Here is a 21,431-nt window from a genome sequence, read left to right on the forward strand (position 1 = left end):
ATAGAGGTTCTGCAAATTAGCCCTTAGTTACACCTCTACAAGCCCACTGCCTTCAGACTTGTCAGTGATATCTGTGTATATCTACTTAAACTGTGTATACGCATTGTAAGAAATAAAATGAGTGAGAGAGAGAAATAGTAGGGGGTGGAACAAGAGGAAGGAGAAAAGGGAGAGATGAAATGTTTTTTTCTCTGCAAATGGTTATTTACGTCTAATAGGCTTAGGCTACCTCTGTCCTGCTAATGCTGTAGTTAGCTTGAAGGTCTCATGTTTATGCTAAACCATTTTATTCTGGGTCACCAGAGGTCAACAAACTTTTATCTCAAAAAAAAAAAAAAAGTCTGGGCAAATGGACTCTCAGTTGATGGAACTGTAGCTGTAAGAGTAAGCAACTGCAAACAAAGAGTAACTATTAATGGAATGATGTCAGATTGGAAGGAGATCTCGAGTGGGGTTTCACAGGGATCTGTTCTGGGTCTGGTGGTGGTTATCATCTTTATTAATGACCTGGATCAAATTTGCAGATGACACAAAGCTGGGGGGGTTTCCAGCACTTTGGAGGACAGAGCTAAAATTCAGAGGGATCTTGATAAATTGGAGACCAGGGATATAGACAACAAAGACAAATGTAAGGTGCTACACTTAGTGAAGAAAAAACAAATGCACAAATACAAAATGGTGGATAACTGGCTTGAGAGCAGCACTGCTGAGAAGGACCTGGGAGTAGTGGTGGATCACAACCTCAACATCCGTCAGCAATGAGATGCTGTTGCAAAAAAAACAGTGTAATTTTAGGTTGTATTAACCAAGACATGCAAGTCACAGGAGGTGATAGTACTGCTCTACTCAACGTTGGTTAGGCCTCAGATGGAGTAGTGTCTCCAATTTTGGTCACCGATGTAGAGAAACTGGAAAGGGTCCAGAGGCAAGCAACAAAGATGATCAAAAGGGATGGAATGCAAGCCATATGAGCAAAGGCTGAAGGAACTGCATATGTTTAGTTTGGAAAGAGGAGATTAAGGGTTCAAACTATAGCATAGCAGATTTAGATTGAAATTTCAGGGAAAACTTCATAACTGTAAGAACAGTAGGACAATGGAACCTAGGGAGGTTGTGGAAGCTCCTTCGATGGATGTTTACAAAAGGATGCTGGATAGTCATCTGTCTTGGATGGTTTAGATAAAACAAATTCTGCATCTTGGCAGGGGGTTAGACTAGCTAATCTTTGCAGTTTCTTCTAACCCTATGATTCTAAGCAGTGGTCAATGTATGCCATTTTCTCTGGCAGGGAGGAAAATGTAGTCAGATAATGCACCTGTTTGGACTAAGAACATAGCTAAGAGTATTGCACTTCACTGATATTCTTAGTCCAAACTGACTGCATGCCCATATGCCCACAGACATTTATCCCCCTGGCCTGTCTAAATTAAAAATCACATGCTCACTAGTGAAACAGATAATGTAATTAACATTATAACATACTTCTGAGAATAAAGATGATATTCAGTTCAAACCTTCCTAATCAATTTAGGTTTCCCCGGAAGACAGACCTGTGAATCTTTTACTTTCATTTACCAGTTTAGCAGTAGATGCAGCAGCATATACTAATATGAAAAGGTAAAATGTCTGAATGTGAGCAAAATTTCTCATACTACACAATTTATATTCTAAAATGACTTAAAATAAAACCTTTAAAATATAAATACAGGTTATGAGAGTCCAGTTTTCCTGTGTCCAGTTAAAGGTACTCACTCTCCAACAGCCAACAGGGATGTCTATGCTGCAGGAGGAGGTATGATTGCAGCATAGTATATTTGCACTAGCTTTAATCTAGTTAGCATGGATATAAATAGCACGACAAATGTGGTTACACCAGCATCAGTGCAAGCTGTAGAAGCTGCTGGGGGTCGTAAGAACATACCTGTGTTATTAGTCCATGCTGAAACTCATGCCTTCACTGCTATTTTTAACCATGCTATCTAGATTAAGGCTATGCCAGCCCCAGCTGCAATCAGACCTCCACAGCGTAGCCATACCCCAAGACACACAAAGAAGGCTTTGCAGGCTGGGCTTCATATCCAAGGTCACAGGACTGAGCTGGATCCTAAGGCAGGGACTTGGTTTTCTTTTTCTGCTTATGCAGTCTCTTGAGCAAGAGCTTGCTGTCAGCAACTGTTTCCTGCTGAGTCATTCCATCAGTTTACAAAGACAATTCAAAATATAGAAATGAATTAGTGCAAACATTTATAATAGAATACTTTGTTATCTCCTAGATTTTGTGAGAGGTAGGTGTGTGTGTGTGTGTGTGTGTGTGTGTGTGTAATATATATAGTTAGCCCTGCAAAATGATTATCTGCAAGCAGCATGAGTTCCACAAGGTCAGGGCATGCCTAGAGATCAGGGAACCCTGTAATACTTCTAAACTAGGCGCTGACTGAAACTCATGAGCTCTGGTGAGACCCTGACAGAAGACCACAAAGGGGGAATGTCAGCTAGATTTTCTTTGAGAATTTGTGAGTGCAAGAATTAAAACTGAATTTATAATGAAAGATAGTTATAACCTAAACTATTTAAACTGTCTCTAAATAATTTGAGCTTTAATGTTGTGCTGCATGATATTAAAGCACCCTCGGGAACTTTCAGTGCACACCAGCAGGGACTACACAGACCAGTCAACCCACAGCACATTAGTGCACCCTAGAAATCACACCCCAGTAGTGCATTACCCTGTCATGTAGACTAGGGTTGCCAGGTGTCCACTTTTTGACTGGAATGCCCAGTTGAAATGGGACCCTTCTGACCGGGTTGTTAAAAGTCTGGTCGGTGGCACAGCACAGCTAAGGAAGCAGTAGTATGTCCCCCTTCCTGCTCCTACCCATAGGGGCAGCTAGGGGGCTCTGCATTCTTTCTCTGCCCCAAGCATCAGCTCTGCAGCTCCCACTGGCCAGAAACTGCAGCCAATGGGAGCTGCGGGAGTGGTGCCTGTGGATGGAGCAGCACACAGAGCTACCTTGCCGCTCCTCCATGTAGGAGCTGGAGGGGGGACATGCTGCTGCTTGTGGGAGCTGCCTGAGGTAAGCACTGCCCGGAGTCTACACTCCTGACGCCCTCCCTTACTGCAACCCGTTGCCCCAGTCCTGATCCCCCTCCTGCCTTCCAAACCCCTCAGTCCCAGCCCAAAGCACCCTCCTACACCGCAAATTCCTCATCCCCAGAGTCTGCACCTCCAGCCAGAGCCCTCACCCCTTCTCATACCCCAACCCCCTGGGCCAGTCTGGTGAAAATGAGTGAGTGAGACTGGAGAGAGCAAGCAACAGAGGGAGTAGGGGATGGAGTGAGCAGGGGACGGGGCCTCAGAAGGGAGAGGTCCTCAGAGGAGGGGCAGGGGGCGGGGCCAGGGTGTTAGGGTTGCCAATTTTCTACTTGCGCAAAACCCAATGTAGACAAGCCCTGAAATGCAGTTTCTTGTGTATGCCTTCCGGATGGATTTAATAGATTTTTGGATTGCAGTCTGAGCTATACTTGTGACATTTATTTCCTATTGTATGTGTTAGAGGAACTTTCAGTTTGCCATGACCTTCAGTTACTATACAACAAATTGTAAAGTTCAGTCCTTCAGCTCTTTGTTTGACCCAATATTCATAAACTTCAAGAAACTGTTGTCTGTACTGAGGTGAAATCTCCGTATAGAAGTAGTTCTTGTTTGAATGGCATTGCTTTTCTAGTTTAAAAATAAACTGTTGGGCATTTTCAGTTAGCAGGATACAGAACTTGAAAATGTTGTTTAAGATTTGAGACCATGAATGTAATGGCTCTGCCTTTCAATTTAGCTGAAAAGAAATCAGTGTACGTGGCAATATGCAGGGTTAAAGTTCCTTTTTAATAAGCTTATCAGATCCCTGGTTTACACAGTAATATCCTACAAATATCTCAACAGTTTCCTAATCTCAGAACTTTCAAAAATGCTTTTTTTTATGTGTTCCAATTAGTAAGTGCTCAACTTTTTAGACATCATGGGCTGAACATTCATGACACCTGCTGAAGATAATGAGAACTGCATGTGCTTAGCATCTCTGACTATGAGGCCCAAAACACCTTAAGTTGGGCACCTAAAACCAAGTGGCACTGAATATCAGTTACCACTTTTGAAAACTCTGGTCAAAGTGTGTAAGTCTCCTTGAGCAATCTGTTAGTTTAGATTCAGATAATCATACAGCAGTTGGCTTTTCTTGGAGGCATTTCTAAACGGGGTGAGGAAATCTGCTTTCATGTTCAGTGAGGACCTGGAAGTACCCCACAGATCCTCTAATTCTGTGCAGGCCTTGCTGAATTTTTGTGTGTGATGAAAATGATCCTGCTGTGCTACTCGCTCCTTTGAACCCTCAAAATTCTTCTTATGAAGAGACATCAGAGAAAGTGATTCTGTCTGCGTCCACAGTTGGACAGGCAGATCACTTCCCTTGCTACTCTCCTTCCTGTTCCATTGACCTACACCTTGTGTGCTCAGTGAATCTCTGATCAGCAAGTAGAACTTAAAGGACAGTCAGATAAACTTGAATAGTTAACATAATGCACCTACAATTTTAATAGATGCATTGCCTGCATTTTAATAGATGCACATCCATACTTAAAAATCATTTTGGCTGAGACTGTCATGAGATTTTTAAAGTTAGTGCTGACAGTCCTGGTCCACGTACTTGGTAGTTGGCCCAGCTATTTTTTTTTTTTTAAGTCAGTGATATCCTGCTAATAGAGGCAGCTAGCTATCTGGCCAACAATTTCTTTCCTGCTCTTGCTGGCTCAGCTGTTACTCTGGGCTCTCCTGGTAACTGAGAATCTAGAGTGGAGCAGAACCAGGGGAAACACATCAGACCCCTTACCCTACAGGCAGTACATCCAGCCCTTTGTTCATATCTTCCTGACAATATCAAGAATTAGCATCAATATTATCACCCACGTAGCTGCCAAATCTTATGCAATTTAGTGCACACATCCCCACGCTACAAGCTATTTTATGAGGACAAACTCCCTCAAGACATTATTTTCTATACCAAATACATGTCTGTTACACAAGAAACAGACACCCAACCGGTCTATCTTAATGCTGCCCTGAGGGGGAATGACAGTGACCCGCTGATCCCAGGTCCTTGAGAATACAGAATTCCTATTCTCTACTCCATGGAGACAGGAAGAGGGAGAAAACTCAGATTCGAATGAAGGGAGACTGGGCCTGCTGTCTTTCTCTAAAGATGCGAAAGTGGGGGGAAACAAGCATACTGGATGCCGTCTGTTTTATGAGAGTATCCGTTCACTTTTGTCTTCATCCTAAAGAGGCTGTTGCAGGTATAGTGGGAATCTTTTGGGCTTGGTGATGTTGTGTGGAGGGAGAAGATCGTGAGGCTTCAGAATGTGGTGGTCTCCATAGGTTTGACTAAATATTTTGCTGCTGCATAGCTATCCAACCACAAACCATATAAGTCTTCAATAATCAAACTGAAAAAAATTAAAATTCACCAGAGCAAAACTAGAGTCCTTCTGTGGAGAGAAAATAGAAGGCCCCAGATCCCAGCTCTTGTGGAAAACTGTCTAGGAAAAAATTGACATCTTAGCAACTTGCAAGGGACAAAAAACATGTTAGTAATGGAATATCTTTAGGTTCTAGTTTCCAAGAGATTATTATGAAGAGATCAAGAAGAAAAAGAGGTCTGTAACTTCTGACTAATTCCTTGACCATGTCTTGTTACTCATGCTCTGTTCAGCAGAGTGATACTTGTAACACAGGTTTCAGTGATAACCCTGTTAGTCTGTATCAGCAAAAAAAGAAAAAAAAAACTAGGAATCCTTGTGGCACCTTAGAGACTAACACATTAATTTGGGCATAAGCTTTCATGGGCTTGGGGAATGTTTTGTTAAACGCTAACACTTTGGGACAGCAGTCAGCTTGGTTGAAGACATCCACTATAATATTACTAAGGTCACTGCGGCATGACAAAGGGTTTGTGGAAGTCTCCTGGCTGATGTTCTAATGCTAACTCATTACTGATGCATTTGTTTCACTCATTGAACAAACACTAACAACCTCATCAACACCATCGTGCGTCAAATAAATTGTTCTCTGCCTCAGAGTTTTTAAAAATACTTTCATTAATACTCAGCCACTGTAATACTTCATTTTTCTTGGTGTAAAAATGACCATTGCATCCATGAAGTGTGACACTAATAAGCCAAAATCTGAACTTTACAGAGTGAAGTGACTTGTGCTTCAGTTCCTGTTTCTGTGCATTGCTTTTTGTCAGCTTCTTAAAGAGAAGGAATTGCTGCCAGCTATATTCCGATTAATCTGAAAGTAATTTATGTCCAGAATAGGGCAGTCATAAGGTTTGAAATTAATAAAAACTGAAGTAAGGCATACTCTGAAAAGTGACTTATAGTATACCAAAATACCCATCATTATGTAGGGTTCCATGTTTGCATGTCAATTAATTCCTTTCAGTAGGTTCTCTCCATAGTGAATGTAAAGGTCTTCTTATTGCCAACATTGCAGATTTATACCCACAGTCTGAAAGTCAAAGTGCATAGTTTCACGTATTTTCTGGTTTGTGTGCGATCACCCAAAATCAAAATTCTGTGGCTGATATTGTGAGAGTGCTCTACACAGTAGACCATTTGCCAGGACAGGGTGCTCACACGTGCGGTGTTGTACATCGATTTTTGTAGGACCAGTACAAGGTGTGCATTGCCAATGACTTTCTTTGTGACATGCTTTACGTCAGCTCTTAACAGGGCGTGCAAAATAAAATAATTTTTGCAATCTTTAATTCTTTGTGATGGACTGTAGGCACCTAGATACTTTAGCAGTGGTTGTGGGCAACACTTCACTCCTTGCTGTGATACAAATATAGTGGAAACCTGTGGAAAAATAGAGCTGCTTCAGGGCTTCATGGACAAACTATAAGTAGCTTCAAGAGTGGGTAATGAAAGCAGGATGATCAGAGTGGCCATACTGAATATCACAATGAGTAAGGATTGCTTCCTAATTTGCCATCAGTTAGAGTTAGTGAGGGTGGGGGAGGAAGAGGACTATTTTGTGCCTAAAATAAGTGAAGTATATTTTCAATATATCTGATCAAACTGAAGCTGTAGACCAATAGGCACTAGCATCAGCCAGATAGCCTCTTTATGCAAATTTTGCTCACTTACAAACAAACTTGGTAGAGAATTGTATCATTTTAGGCACCAAAGATGATAAAGCCAGTGCTGTATCTTCAATAAATCCCTAGCTAATACAACACATGAAACATTTGTGCAACAATGGAGTAAACTAAGTATGGTTTCCCAAGTATATTAGGAAATCAAGTATACCTTCTGATGGCTGATAGGGATCTATTTCTCAATAATCAGAATACTTTTCATGCAACAGCAGCAGCCTCTATCATTGAATGTTGCAAAATTTGGTTTGACCTGCATGGAAATCTAGCAACTGTGATTACATATAATAGACCTCAGTTTGCCTGTTGGGAATTTTGCACAGTTGACATCAGCAGAATTTGAATGTGTCATCCTCTCAGCAGCACAGTTAGCCTATTGGCAGAAACAGTTATCAAGATTGTCAAAATAAGAACGGCCATGCTGGGTCAGACCAAAGCTCCATCTAGCCTAGTATCCTATCTTCTGAGAGTGGAGTCAAGAAATTGTTAACAAGGCATACCAGGATAATTAGATCAATGTACAATAAAGTTGGACTAGAGAACTACACCAACAGAAGGCTTGGGCAGCAGCCCTGTATGGTGCTGCATGTCCTGTCACACATGGACTCTACTCTCATCAACAAATAAACTTTTGAAGCCAGAAGTAGTAGCAAAGATGTCAGAACAAATCAAACAGCAGTGACAGCAAGCCAAATACCACTAGGATAGAGGTATTAAAGAAGTTTCTGAACTCAGATAGAACAGCCCGTAAATGTACAACAAGCACCTAATGACAGACAAGACAGCAAGAACTTATATGCCATGTAGCACCAAGATTGTACATGATGGTAGTACAAGGACAGCAGTACTGCTGTAAAGGTGGTTTCTTAAGACCAAAGGAACCAAAGAACAGTGATGCTGAAGGGAGAGCCCAAATTAGTCACATCACAGAACTTCAGGTACAGGTGAAACAGATTTCAGTGGATGCAGGGTCAGGCCTCTTATTCTTGATTTTAACAAGTTAAATACATTCCAAAAACTATTTCATGTGAAAAACCTATTTGAACCAGAGACCAGCTACATTTCAGCCTAGGGCAAATTTTTTTTATGGTTTGGTTATATATTCCTGTTGGAAGGGTTTTAATGGAAATGCTGACAGACCTTTTAACGGTGGAAACACAAATATAGCATTTAATAAACCTTGATTAAAGAGAGAGTTACCTACAAAGTCTCCTTTGGCATGGAACATACATATGACACTAGAAATGAGTTTGCTGTGGCCACAAATATACTACCAACAACTTCAAATTTGCTCCTCATATTGAATCAAATATAAATACATATATAAGTTAATGCTTTCCCCCCCCCCAGGTAAGAATAAACCTTCTGTAAAAATTCAAGTAAACATAGGTTCAAATTCCTTGCCAAGAAAGTCAAAATAATCCCAAATGTTGATCAAAATAAAGCCAGATGCATTCAAATTTTGTGAATGACTCACTAGCAAGGACACTGAATGAAGGCATTCATTTTAAACGTGTTCTATCAAAGCAATCCTATCCTCCTACTCCAGTAAATGTGTTCTGAAGGAAGCTATAGTATACCTCAACTAATATGTCAACCTTTTTATCTTCTTCAATAGCAGATAGTTTGTATTTTTACTTACAAAGTAGCATTGTCTAACCACAATTCTGCATATTGCTAAGGAAAATTCTACTGTCCACAGCAGAATTCAGAAAGGCTTATTGAAGTCTAAATTTCCTCTTAGAATGTAAAGGGTGAAAAAAGAGATATGCTAATAACTTTAATCTTAAAACAAAAAAATCAGAATGGGTGGTTTCCATTTTCAGAAGTGTTGCTGGAAATACCATGTAGAAATCCATAGTAATATTGAGAACGTTCATTTAGACATGAATATGGTGGAATGCATGGTCTGAAATGCTTTCTGATAACTGGATGAATGACTATTGCTCTACCTTTTGCTTGCTTCAGGCTTATTGCCCTTCAGTGACCATATCTGTCTTGCTGCAGGGCCGCCCAGAGGATTCAGGGGGTCTGGGGTCTTCAGCGGTGGGGGGGCCCTTGCTTCGGCAGTAATTCAGCGGTGGGGGGGTCCTTCCGCTCCAGGACCCGCTGCCGAAGTGCCCGAAGACCCACAGTGGGGGGCCTCTGCCGCTGAATTACTGCCGAAGACCCAGCTCTTCAGCGGCGGGTCCTGGGGCGGAAGGACCCCCCCGCCGTGGGTCTTTGGGGCACTTTGGCAGCAGGTCCCAGTGTGGAAGGGCCTCCTCACCACTGAATTACCACCAAAGACCTGGAGCGGAAGAAGCTCCGGGGGCTCAGGCCCCGCGAGAGTTTTCCGGGGCCCCCAAAGCGAGTGAAGGACCCCGCTCCAGGGGCCCTGAAAAACTCTTGTGGGGGCCCCTGCGGGGTCCAGGGCCTTGGGCAAATTGCCACACTTCCCCCCAATCCCCCGGACAGCCCTGTCTTGCTGAATTCCCTCTCACAGGCTTTGAGGAGTGCACTTAGCATCTGAGTAATGGTTTGGATCACATAGGTAGAAAAGTCCTATGAACTTCTAAATACTGTTGAACAGATGTATTCAGGGAAGTGCTTTTAGTAATAAGGGGAGAGTTAAAATTAATGCTTACATTTGAAAACTTTTGAGGAAGGATGACTCAGATTTTCAGTTCTGGCCAAGATCTACTCTGACTTACCTGCCATCAGATCCAATAAGTTGTTTGGCCATACCCCTCTTGTCATACCTACCCAATCTACTGTGGAGTAGAGTTGCTATAAGCTGGACCTTGATCTCTGCCCAAAAGTGAATATTCATTTTCCAAAAAACCAAAATTCCTGGTTTTGAGCTGGGGAAAAATATACTTATCCCAATGTAAACAAAATAAACATAAAAAGTTGCAGCCATTTTTTCCCCCCAAATGATCTCCCAAAAATAATGGCTGAAATATAGCTGACATTTGGTATGAGCAAAAGGATATGGTCCCAGTTGAGTAAAGCACTTAAACAAATGCCTAACTTTACACATGTAAATAATTCTATCCCTATTCAAAGCATTTATGTTTTGATTCAGGAAAGTATCCCTGTTCAGGAAGGAATCTTAAACACACACCTAACCTGAATCAGGTGCTTAAGTCCATTGACTGAGCTGAACAGTAGTGGTTAAGCTTAGTTATCTGTCCTGTTGTCAGAAAAGTTTAGTTGAGCCTGTGTGTGGACAGGACTGAGCTAGAGTTAAGTTAAACAAAAATGAGCTATATCTAAATAGGGCAGAGATTTTTTTTTAAAATATTTTTGCTATTTATTATTTTTAGTGCTGTTTATAACATGGTGTGGCTGCATGCACAGAAATTAGACTAAACCCTCTTGTGATTGATCAGCAATCACATTTAAACTTCTTACACAATTCTTTTTATAGTGCAGAGAAGACCAAAATTAGTTGAAGAACTTTTTGCTGAAATTTAAACCAACCGCCTGAGTCTTCGTACAGAGACCAAGCATACAATGTTTCAAGGTAAAGGTGAAAACCTGAGTGAAAACAGCATGTAATAATGAGAAGTGTTTTGTAACTTTAACTATAGTGTGCTGCCATTTGCCCATTGTTTTAAACATGAATGTTCAGATTTTGAGCAAGTCCTTAAACTTGTAATAAAAAAGTCCCCATGAAAAAATTAATTTTGGCCAAACTACTGTCTTGAAAAATATAAAGCATTGAGAAATTTTATAGAAGTCAGTTTTGTGGCTTATGACATCAGGATTTCCATAAATCCCCCTTAAAAGGGTTAGTTTCCATTTTCAGCCTACAAGAATGTGAAATAATAGGGGTTTTAAAAAATATTTCTCTGTTTACCCTCTGCAGCCTAAATTCCAAGCTATGAACACAAATCTTTCTTTCCTCTTAGTTTCTGTCTGCTAGCTAAAATGAATTCCATGATGTGACACTGTCAGCTAGTTTTGCACTTTCATGTATTTGCTCAAAAGGCAGCACACTTTTTGATGTTGTTCTACTTCTGTCTCATCAAAGGTTTTGTGGCAGCTGCATTTCATGGTTCTCTGCAAAACCACCTGCAAAACATCCATCGTCTGAAAGTGATATTCTTAAGAGTGTCTTGCAGACCCTGATTTGCAGGTTGGTGAATGCTGCTAAATTGAAAACAGCCTTATTTGAAAGGAAATGGATGCCGTCAATCCTTTAAGAATATCAAAAGCTACAGTACAAACAGCTCACAAAATATAATGGGTGTCTAGAGAACCAGCTGTAAAGCTGCAGTGCTAGTGTAATGTGCTGAATTTTAGTCATGCACAATAAGACTTTGCATATTTCCTGTAAAACGATTTTATTCTGAATGCCTATTTCAATGTTTTACTGGATGTGTGATTACCTGCACTGACTGAAGGAGAGAGGACCAGTTTTTCATGGGATATTGATAAAATACTCCTCTTAAATCCTTTGTTCTGTCAGGCCACCAATGAGAAAAATGGATACATTAGGATTTAAATCTGTCTGCCTTTTTCAGACTTACACAAATTAAAATTTATACACCTGAAACCTTTTGGTGCTTTTGAGTAGAGCTCAGCAAATTCAGGAAGCCCTATATTTTTTAAAGATTGCTCCCTTATAGAAAGTATTTGAGTATATTGGACTAGGTCCCTCAGCTGATGTAAATCAGTATTTGAAATCAGTGCATCTATGCCAATTCATAGAGACCTGTGAAATTCCTATTTATAACTTCATTTCATTTTTCAGGAATTTCTTGTTTTGTTTTATGCATTTCCTCCCCATAGATTGGTTCCTGCCCTTGGAGGGTGGGTGAAGTTGCAGAGAGAGAGTCTCCCCTGCACTTGTCCTATGTCAGCAAGTCCTGTCCAGTTCCCTGCTCCAGGGATTGTGATCTGGCACAATAAGCAGCATTGTGACCTCGGTTTGCCAAGGCCACCCTTCTGTGTCATGATGATGGGGGCGGGGAGGGGTTGCCAGGGCCAAATTTGAGTGAATGGTGCTGCATCCCCATGTGACAAGTCACAAACCCTGAACTAGGAAGCCAGATTTAGTCCTGCAGGACAGGAGCAGCTGTTCCTGTGGAGTGAGTGAGGTTTTATTTTTATTTTTATTTTATGTTTTAATCTTAATAATAATGATGTGTGTTCTATTGTACGGTATTTTGCATTTGCGAAAACGTGAGGCTGTACTAAGTGACTTTAGTGGAGCAGTGCTGAGTTAAACCAGCTCAGGTTCTAGCCCTACTCCTCCTCACTGCCGTGTGCATGACCCATCCATGAAAGGTTACTTGGGAAATGGTACAATAGGTGCCATTAACTAATCTATTGTATCCTTGTGTTTTGTGCTGGGCGCCATGACAAGACCTAGGCACCTCTTCAGTCCCTCTGGACAAAGATTAATTTTACTCCCATTTGAGGTATTACCTATGAAATAATGTGTTAAACTTTAGCGACCACAGGGCATTCTGTGTATTTTTATTTAGTTTAATGGCATCCATTGTTAGAAGATTTTGAATGGTGCCAGGCTACTGTATTTAGCTAGATGAGTCCTCTTGACAATTTGCTGGAGATCATTTGAGATGGAGTTTGGTTCCTCTCCTACAGGTAATGCAGTTCAGTTAATCTCTTATTAACTATTATTAAGCTTCTAACTTGCTTCCGGATTCCAAACATACAACTATGATCTTCTGCCAGGAAGTGATCTGTTGTCAGATCTTAGTTCCAGCATCTTAAGAAGTCTGCTGAAACAACAATTTGGAGGTATTTCTGTTAGCAATTTACTATTTTAAAAAATGGTTCATGAGGTACTTTCAATTTTGAAAATTTTCAAGGCTATCGAAGAAACCTAACTGTTTGATGTCTCTCACTGTATTAAATAGTGGTAAAAATCTTGTAAAGAGCTAATAGTATTTACAGTATTTTAGACCTACCTTAATGAGTCCTCTGACGTTTTACCTTTGTATGGGTTGAGGAAGCAAAAGAGAACTATGGAAATATCTCAAGTTTAGGAGCAGTCCTATTTCTGATTCTCTCTCGGAGACTGAATTGAAATGATCAGGCCACGGAAATAAAGCATGTGTAGCTGGTTAGTCCACTTGTCCCTCCCTTACTATAGACAGCACGTTTTGTTTTTAGGTTAACCATTTTAACTTCTCACTGAATGGACCTCCCAAAATAGGAACAATTTGACAATCGACCCTTCAGTTGTTCAAAGTAGTAGTTGTGTGAATGGAGTTGTACAGATAATGATTCCAACCTGCTTTTCAAACATCTCCACAAGGTCAGATGGTGACAATGAACTGTTTGTCTGGAACTTTTCTTCAGGGCTGCCCAGGGGGGAAGGGCAATTTGCCCCGGGCCCCACAGGGGCCCCCATGAGAGTTTTTTGGGGCCCCTGGAGTGGGGTCCTTCACTCGCTCCGGGGGCCCCAGAAAACTCCCACGGGGCCTGGGCCCAGGCCCCCAGAGCTTCTTCCACTCCGAGTCTTCAGCAGTGGGGGGTTTTGCCATCCCAGAGCGGAAGAACCCTCCCACAGCTGAAGACCCCAGGCCCCCTGAATCCCTCAGCGGCCCTGCTTTCCTTTTGTGCTTAGGCACTCACTTCTTTTTTGAGCTGTAGGATGACATTTTACTTAAGTGTACAGAGAGGGTCTTCCTTAAATAGCAAGTATTGCAATAGTCAGGAAACTAGTTAAGTAAAATGTAGTTTCAAGTTCATATGTTAATCTTCCTTATGTTCCTTGAAAGGTTACTAGGTTAATTAGGTTGCTAGCAGCCCAACCTAGGCTCACAACAACGGAAAAAGTAAACTAATATGAGCCTATGTGTTGGTTAGGTAACACTTACCATATGTGACAGAAGCACAGAACCAGTAACTGCATTTTCAACCTGGCCCACTATAAAGGGTAGAATCTGCAAGAATTTCCATTGCTGTTGCTGGGTATAGGGATTTGCTAATATTTTCAGATTATGCACAAGTATCTTTAAGAATAAAAAAAAGCCTTATGTATTTAAGAAGGGGGGCAGAGGAAAAGCAAATGGAAATGAGGAGGTTTAGAAAAACACTGTGAAGACCAAGGCATTTACAATGGTAAAAGATGTTGCTGTCAAAATGTCTTTTTGACCAAAATTAACTTTCTGGCAGGAAATGTTCATTTTAGTTGAAATGCGTCACTTTTCACCAAAACTTGAAAAATTTCACTTTGCCGAGGGGGAAAACTATTTGGTTTGGTTCACTTTGCCGAGGGGGAAAACTGTGATTTGGTAAAAGTTAAGCAGACAGTTTTTTCCCAGTGAAACAAAATAACACTTCTCATGGAAAACCTCAAATTAATTTAGTAGTTTTTCGAGAGAAATACTTTTTCAGCCAGCAACTTGTACATGCCCATCGATCATTTCCAAAGGCACACACTTTACCTCACTTACCTTGTCTCTCTCTAAAATTAAATCTTTCATTGGACCAACTTAATTTTGTGATTTAGACCATTAATTTATTCTAATAATTAGATATGTTACAAGTAGCCATTATCTACCACCTTCTGGGGTATCAAGTTTCTTTTAATATTTACTAAGTAACAGATTATCACTTCTGATCTGGCTCTTTTGCATTGTTCAAGTGGTGCAAAGGAGCCAGATTCACAGGCCATCAGAGAATTCCCTTCATGGTGGGAAGGCAGAACAGGTTCCTACCCTGGACACTTCTTCTGCCCTCACACGAGGGGTAAGGCAGAGCTCTGCTCCACTGATTTTCAGCTGGTATATGTTCCTATATGTCTATGCGGTGCCACGCCAAGGCTAGGGTTGGTGGGGTCATAACCAGCTCCCTCATGATGTACCTTCCCTGGGCTGAGCAGACCTCAGAAGCAGGAGAGCAGGTAGCACAGGAAAACTGGGGTTGTAATTCTCACCTCATTTTTTGTGAATAGCAATTGTTCATTTAGAAACAAATACTTTTAAATGTGTAAAGTCTCTTTGTGGAGACATGCAGACTTAAACATGTTTCTTACTGTGGTTAGTGTGTGTGGGTTTTTTGGGGGGGGTTGTATTTTATTCGTGCATCTGTACAAATATTTTCATTCAGGATGCCATCATTCGCAGGATGTATTTAAGTCATTAACAACTGCCATGAAAGATGTTTGGAAAGAAACTCTGATAAAATTTTTTTTTTGAAATTTTAAAATAAATATGCCCTCTCTCTCCTCATCCGTCTTTAAACCAAGCCTATGACTTTTGTACCTGTTCAATGCTTTTTCTCTTAAAATGCCCCTCCCTCTAGTCCCTCAGGTTATAGTATGCACATTTTTCTAGTTAAATCATTTTTCTCTACAGTACTGTAGATATTAAAGAAAGCAGGATAAAAACAGAACTGACAATCTAATTCAAAATGCTGCCTTTATCTCAAAATGTAGAACTGTTAAGAGACGTGAAGATTAAAAATACCAGAAAGTAGAATCATATGTCAAGTTTAAATGTTATTCAGTTGAATATGGTCTTTTGTCTATTTTTAGAGTAATAAAACATGAGAAATGTAGTGTGGTTGTCATAAGTAGATAGGTAAGGGTTAATTTTCTTTTACCTGTAAAGGGTGAACAAAGGGGGAACCAAACACCTGACCAGAGGACCAATCAGAGACCTGGTTATTTTAAAGTCTGGAGGGAACTGGAAACTCGGGTCTTTTGTTTCCTCGGCTGTGAGTAAACAAGCTTTTCTTCTAACTCCATCTTCTTTCAAATATGCTACTATCAAGTGTGAGTACAAAGGAAACAAAGTAATAGGCTGTTGTACTTTGGTTTGTAATTATGTGTGTGGATTTTGCTGGACTGGTTTAATTGGGCTATCTTTTAAATCAGACTGTTTATTCCTATTTTCTTATAAGCCATACCCTGTATTGAGTTTCTTAATGCAGAGTTTTAGTTATATGTAAGTTCTTTCTTTTTATATAAAGTTTTCTTTTTAAACTTGTGGGAGTTTCTTTTCCTAGTGAGGCAAAGGGGAGAGGAATTCTGTCCCGGAGCTCTGTCTACCTCTGTGTGACAGGCTAGGGGGGGGAGCCCATGCTCTATGGTTTACTTTCCTATTGTCCCAGGGCGGGAACAAGCTACGGGGAAAAAGTTATAGGGGAAAGAGGGAGAATCAACTCTGTTCTCTTGTGTTTGAGGTTTTTCTCTAGTTACTGCTACGAGACAAAGGGAGGGGTGAATCTCTTTGTGTGAGCTTAACTAGGTTGAATGCATAGCCTCAGGGGGAAGTAGATTATCCTCGCTGGGTTGTATTCAAGGAGCATAGTAAGGCATCGCTCCAGCTAGCCCAAGGAAAGGGAGGGAAGCTGGGGGATGAGATAGGGAGACCCAGGGGGCTCTGGGTCTTGTGGGGTCCCCCAGGGATAAGTTGGGGCGACTTGGGGGCTGATAGGAGCCAGAATCCTATCTGGTGGCAGCGAGATAAGATCCAAGCAAGTACAAGCTTGGGGGGAATCATAGTAAGCACCCAGATTTTGGACGCTAAAGTCCAGATTTGGGACAGACGTTTACCACAGTGGTAAAGAAATTGCTTTGGAGAGGTTTAAATAGGAAGTCTTTAACCAAGGACTCCAGCTTTTTTTAAAGCATTAGTTGTAAAGATTCTCAAACAAGACTTTCTCAATCCCACAACCAGTATCTAGGGGGAATTAAATTCAGCAGTGCTCTACGCTGGCTGAGATAAGGAGCAATGGCAACACTAATGAAGATTTATATAATTCCTCTTACTAGCAGTTTGAGCTATCTTACATTACCTTGGGTAAATTAGTTCCCAGCTTTTGTTCTACTTTATTTTTTTTTCCACTAGGTGTCTCCACACTACATAGCACAGAAAAGAAGACCGTTTTTTTCAGAAAATGCATGTGGAAGCATATTGAGTGAGAAGGGAATGTGTGAGTATATTACACTTCTAAATGCTATTTAGTACTAAATTATACATAATGCGTTCATTTAATAAAACCTGGCTTAAAGATCTGAGATCTTAGGAAACTTGACTGAGTTATCTCTATCCATTTTCTGGTTAGGTTGTGGTGAGCTTAGAATTATTTACATCAAGTCCAGGATGATATATTTATCTTTGAGGCATTCCTACTCCTGTGTTGTGTCAAAGTAGAAGTAGACACACTATGAAGTGACAAATTTGAAAAGTCCCACTGTGTTTTCACCCTCAGTACCTCAACTACAGAGCCCTGATCCAGAGATCCTATGTGTTTGCTCAATCAATATTCCTAGAAGAAAATGTCATTTTCATCTTAGCACATTTATCATTCTTCCCATAGAGCACCCAGTATGTGCTTTAAACATCTACTGACAGACACAAGAGACAGCAGTCAACGCACAATTGGTGGTGCCATTAGGGCTCCATGGGAAACTTCAACGACTGGATCACAAAACATTATTTTCTCTACATGACATGAATTGGCATGTGAGAGCATAATTGTTAGTTCTTAGTATAATCTGCACCTGTGCCCTTTATATGAGAGACGCTGTAGTGTCTAACTACTGTATAGATATATCCATATTGAGCTATGACCTACTGGGCATAACATTTAGCACAAACATCATGTCTGCTTCCTCGTTGTTCCGCTGCTGTGCCTTTCCAGTTCAATTTTTAAAGGTGACGGACACCACACTGTGCATATCTACCTGCAAATGACAAACCTCCCTCTTTAATTCTTTATATTTTAAATTATGCCTAACATTTGGAACAGCTGAAATGGCACAGTATTTAAAAATGTTTAAAACAGATGGGCTTCACTCAGTGTGTAGTCTCCCTGCAAATTCTCTCACGTCTCATTATCATTGCTTCAGATGTACCTTTATATCTTTTTTTATTAATCTATCTCATACACTTTTGTGCAGGACATGAGCAGAAACAAATGGACAGCTGAGTGAATTAACAAGAAAACAAAATCCTGCCATTCAGACAGTCACTCAGTTAGGATTTCTGGCAATATGTGTATACATTTGCATTCGCGATACAAATACTGTTCTAGGCATACACACCCTCTTCTCCCAACCCCCAGATTCATTTGGGTTTCTTCTGAAGCAGAGTTTTTGAAAGTCAGCCATAGTTTGAAGAAACATAGCCGTGAATACATGGGCAGCACAAAATTTAGCAGTTTTGAAGTATTTTCCCATATTAGAAGCACTATTTTTAAAAATTAATTTAGTTATTTATATAACACCTCTTGCTCAAGAACCTTTGGTATCATGATTTTTGTAAGACTTATAAGACAGAGTTGTTGCAAATTTCATTCCCATTTTAAAGATGGGTAAATGAGTCACAAAACAATGAAATGATTTGCTCACAGTAAATCAGGGGAAGAACCAGGAATAGATAACAGGAATCCAGACTAAGTGCTAAATGCTTATCTGCATTAGCTCCCAGTTGAAGTTTTGACATTTAATATATTGAAATCGGAGAGAGAAGTTTGGATTTATTCATTTCCAGAACTTATTCTGATAAGTTAGAAAACATCAATAATATATGGAACCCCCTCTTGTAGTTAGAGAATCCTCATAATCTGTCCTTTTGTTTCAGTTCAAATATTAGACTAATTTACTGAATATGAATATCAGTATAAAGATGGAGTTCTTAGATGTGCTTTTAAATTATACATCATTTAACAAACATAAGTAAACATTCCATTTAAAAAATGGACAACCAATTTTGCGAGAGGATGATTTTTTTTCATCACTGATTGTGTTTTTGGGTTAGTATAAAACACAGAATACAGTGTCCCTGGCCTTGAGGGATTCACAGTCTAAGAAACTGATTTGGACAACACACAAGGAACTTTGTGATCAGAAAATGTATCCTGTTGTTGTTGTAAGAGAGGGTTTTATTTTTTTCCCTCCATATACTATTGAATAAAGTTTCTGATAGCATACCAACATTGTATTCAGAAAGTATTCTCTTGACTTTTGGAATATAATGTTCATGGAACTTTGTAGCTCACCTGTCATAGAAACCAATCCTGAGTCAGTGAGAGAAATTTCCCTTTCCTTACTTGCCTCTGTAGCTTCATGTACCTCTGAGTACTGCAGAACGAGAGGAGATTTTTTTCACTTTAATGTTCCGCATCTCTAATACCAAACATCTAAAAGGTGGCTAACAAAAATGATTACAAGACTGAAATGATATTCACATCAGAAGACAAGGTCTCAGAGATACGCATGACTTTATCTAAGGCCAGATCTACACTACAGACTTGTATGAGTATAACCACATTGTTCAGAGGTGTGAAAAATCCACCCCACTGAGCAACACAGTTATACAAATGGAACTCCTGGGGTAGACAGCACTATTTCAATGGGAGAGTCGACATAGGTACTACCTCTTACAGAGATGGATTAACTGCACCAACAGAAGAAGCTCTTCAGTAACATAGTAGCATGTTCACTCAGTAACATAGTAGCATGTTCACTCAGTAGCGGCTCTGTAGGTGAAGACAAGCCCCAAATTTTGCTTTCATCTCAAGAAAAATATGTAATCTGGGTTTGAATTCCACCACCATGACTCTGTTGAGCTTCATGAATTCACTTGTTTATATTGTCTTCCTTGGTCTTTGCTTATACCTAGGATCCTGTACCTAGCTAAAATATTTATGTAGCATGGAAAGAACATGAGCAGATGTTACCGAACACATTAAGTCAAATTGACTTTAATCTTCTCTCCTTTAAAACTGAGCCAAATGATTTTTTTAAAATGTAAACAAGCACTTGCCACAAAAAAGGTGTGGAATCAGTGGTTGGTTTGATCCTTGAGTGGTGCAAACTGGCTTAACTCCAGGCACTGGCTCTGGCCCAGACTCTGGTAGTCGAGAGGGCAGGTGGGCCATGAGAAGGCATTAGTAGTTCAAACTATGTTCCAAAATTTGAAAAGCTTCAGAAATCTAGAATATGTTATAAGTGTGTTATAAAGCAAACTTCTGCAACTTGATTTCATTGAATGCATCATTGACATTGACACAACTTTCTGATATAACTGCAGCTGATGTAGAGCCTAAACATATTTCTAATGAGGCCACGTATAAAAAAATCATAAAGTACTGTAAAATACATGTACTGCAAGAAGCTAGGCATGTTAAAATATTACCTTGCAAAAAGGGCTTTGGATTTTATTACTATTTGAGTGGCTTTTCCCCTAGATGTGTTTAATGTACAGTACTTCTAAATTCTTGCGGTTCCAATAGTGGTCTTGTTGTAAGAAATTGTGGCAGCAGATAATGTGTTTTTTTTTTTAAACAAAATGCATTGATTTCTGAAAGCAGAGTAAATTTGGCTGCCAGTTTTTACTTGTCTCCATTTGTTTCTTCCTCAATGTTTCAGCATCATCAGCTTGCAGTATAAACTGTTGAGGAAGGTTGGATTGCAACAGCAGCAAGTTCCTGTACAATCGCTGCAGGTTAGTCAGCATTTTTATTCATGGTTGTCACTGCATAGCAGTAAAAGTGCTGCACTATTCATAATGTCCTACATATTGAATAATTGCACAAAATTTACATGGAAGGTATACACTGTAACATCTTCTAAAAAGAAGGCTTTTTGATACCTCTTTATATATTGCTTAATACTTGGAAAAAGCCTACATGCCCATTTTATCTTAGGAACTTCTATTGTCAACTCAATAGCCAAAGTGGGTTCTACTCCTGCCTTTGAGTGTAGCTGCTAGTAGGTGTAGGTGAGAGTGCTCTATTAACTTCTTTCATTGTGGGAACATTATTTTGTAGTTGGCTTTTGGTTGGTTGGTTTTTTGCACTGGACTCTTAAAGTGATCAGACTGAAGTGCATTCTGATTTTTTCCAGTAGGGTGTTCAAAGCATTGGGACCATCACTGAAAATACCTTGGCCCTCACCTACACTGTAGTCTCTCTGCACCATGCCATCAGTGAAAAGTGACTCTAAAACCAGTCTAATTGGCCACAGGAGAATCGCTCCAGCATTGAGAGGTTCTCTGGAGGTACAGCTCCTCTGAAGGGCTATAGCCATTATAGAGGTTTTACACATGGGTTATCCCTGGCTACAGGTGGTACTGCTGGCAGTCCTCATGGTGATCTGATTTATGCTGGGAGACCAGCCAAGTGCACAGTCTGTCCACAGACCTGCCAAATTTCACACGCTAGGTAGAAATATTCAGTGTATGCATATACAATACACTAATTGGTTCAGGGCCTATGAAGACTATTGTATGTGCACTTACATAGTGG

The sequence above is a fragment of the Chelonoidis abingdonii genome, chromosome 17 (genome assembly GCF_003597395.2).
Source record: "Chelonoidis abingdonii isolate Lonesome George chromosome 17, CheloAbing_2.0, whole genome shotgun sequence".
In the NCBI taxonomy this organism is placed as follows: domain Eukaryota; kingdom Metazoa; phylum Chordata; order Testudines; family Testudinidae; genus Chelonoidis; species Chelonoidis abingdonii.